The sequence below is a fragment of the Amblyraja radiata genome, chromosome 12, assembly GCF_010909765.2.
Source record: "Amblyraja radiata isolate CabotCenter1 chromosome 12, sAmbRad1.1.pri, whole genome shotgun sequence".
NCBI lineage: Eukaryota > Metazoa > Chordata > Chondrichthyes > Rajiformes > Rajidae > Amblyraja > Amblyraja radiata.
Window position 1 is genome coordinate 50,410,885 of NC_045967.1, and position 2,636 is coordinate 50,413,520.

The 2,636-nt window shown below is 42.5% G+C and overlaps 1 pseudogene; it reads left to right on the forward strand.

The window, feature by feature from the left end:
- The first annotated feature begins 790 nt into the window (after positions 1-790).
- Positions 791-942, forward strand: LOC116979455 (annotated as a pseudogene).
- Positions 943-2,636: the final 1,694 nt, after the last annotated feature.

Here is a 2,636-nt window from a genome sequence, read left to right on the forward strand (position 1 = left end):
ATATGTTTTATTATTTATTATTTATTTATTTTTATGATACTGCCTGTGAGGAAAATTCATTTCGTTGTCTCTAATTGAGACAATGACAATAAATTTGAATACAATACAATACAATACAATACAACCCGGGTCTCTGGCTCTGCAAGGCAGCAACTCTACCGCTGCACCACCGTGCCACCCAACAAGTCCTCCTCAATCACTGTAGGGACCTTCTACCAAATAAATAAAGTTAGTTAAATAAAGTACATTGAGAAACATTCAATTAAAGAATTCCAATTAATCCAAACACCACAAAGAAAGACTGCTTTGAAAAGTGTGAACTGTGACTTGTTGATGCTCAGTCTGCAGGGAATAGATCAGCACAGCTGCTTCTGGTCTCTCATCTTGTTCTTTAAAACATTCCTTCTCAAGAAGCCTGACAGTTATGAAATTTACTCCTTGACATCGACGACTGTTCAAAGCACAATTTGCAAATGCTCAGACAGCTGAGTGACGAATCTTTCACAGATGAGGTCAGCGAGGTGGATGCTTTTCTCGGGCGAAGAATATGCAAGCATTCAACTCTCATGAGTGGTCACCCACTTGTGCAACAGCTAACTACCTCAAGCTTTTCTCACAAATATTGACAAGGCAGCCTTTCACTGTACCTCGGTGCACGTGACAGTAAACTAAAAAATTCAAAAAGAAAACACATGAAGCTGGTGAACAAAACTAGAACTTTTATAACCTGACGGTTACGGCAACATTGCCCCCCCTCATATCACGTATTTTGGAAATTGTATGAGAATATATACTTACTTGGCAGGGGACAGACCATGATCAAAAAAGCACGAGGCTATCCCATTGCACTTCGGGTGTGCTGACGCCTGCCTTGTCACCAAATGCAGGATATCCGACTGCTAAATTTGTGGTAGTGGGGGACTGCGTTCGTGCTAATCGGGAGGCGCAATGTCGCAGCTGTAGAGTTGCTGCCTCACAGCCCCAGAGACCCGAGTTCGATCCTGACCACGGGAGCCTGTCTGTATGAAGTTTGCACATTCTCCCTGTGACCGCATGGGTTTTCTCCGGATGCTCCGGTTTCCTCCCACACGCCGAAGAGGTGGAGGTTTGTAGGTTAATTGGCTTAGGTAAAAATTGTAAATTGTCCCTAGTGTGTATAGGATAGTGTTAGTGTGCGCGGATCACTGGTCGGCACGGACTCGGTGGGCCGAAGGACATCTTTCCACGCTGTACCTCTAAAATTAAAACTAAATATACAATAAATTATATAACTTCAAAATGAGTAAGAGAGCATTATAGATGTATATATTGCAAACATTGGATGTTAAAGATGCTAAAAACACAACAAATTGAAGGCCAAATGCAAATTTATATAAATGACTATTTGACTCATATTCAAATTATTGTGTCCGGAACAAGGAAGGATGTGGATATTGTTTAAATGTTGGAGAAGATTGTCAGTTAACATTATGTCTTTCATTATGATGAATTATGAGAAAAACGGGTTGAATTCAGTTGGTAACAAGCAAAAATCTGATGGAGGTAATCAAGGCTGAGGCTTTTAAATAAAGCATACAGAAAATCTATTTCCGTTAGGTGCAGTAATCGGATTTAAATACAAGATCAATGCAGAAAAGCGAAATGTTCAGTGTTTTATAAGGATACTGTGTTTAGAGATACAGCGTGGAAACAGGCCTTTTGGCCCCCCTAGTCCGTGCCAACCAACGATCACGCATACACCAGTTCTATTCTCCACTCCAAGGCAGCACGGTGGCGCAGCGGTAGAGTTGCTGCCTCATCGCACTTTCAACGCCAGAAATGTTTTCTCCCAGATCTTCGCTTTCCTCCCACAGAGAATTTAATTGTCCTATCTGGGATACATGACAATAAAACTCTCTTGACTTGACTCTTGACTCCAGAGACTTACAGGTTTGTAGGTTAATTGGCTTGGTATAAATGTAAATTGTCGCGTGCGTGCGTGTGGGTGTGTGTGTGTGTGTGTGTGCGCGCGTGCGTGTGTGTAGGATAGTGTTAATATGCGGGATCGCCGATCGGTGTGGACTCGGTGGGCCAAAGGGCCTGTTTCTGCGCTGTATCTCTAAACTAAATAAAACTAAACCCCAGGGACAATGTTACAGAAGCCAATTAACCTTCAAACCTGCAAAGGCTTTAAAGTGTGGGAGGAAACCGGAGCACCCGGAGAAAATCTGTGGTCATGATCCAACTCGGATCTCTGGCACCATAAGGCAGCAACTCAACCGCCGCGCCACCGTGCCTCCCCTGTGTGTCATCTCCTGAAGTAATTAAAGTAGAAACCACAGTGCCTTACAATAGGGAAGTGGTAAAATATCATAGTATTCTTGCAAGGGCAGAGTAACAGTACAAGTTGGAGAGCTCTTCTGCAGAGCTGCAGAAAGATATCCACATCATACAAAGATCTTTCACAATGACTAAGACACACGTGTTTAAAGAGCAGGCAACATCTGAAGGATGTCCCTAAAGCTGCTTTGAATTTGCTTGAAAACAACAAAACCTGCAGCAGGTGTTAACTGCTTCAGTACTTCTGTTGTGGTACAGATAACACTTGTGGATTTGCTTCAGTAATCTAACATTGTGCAAAATGAACTCTTGGGTAA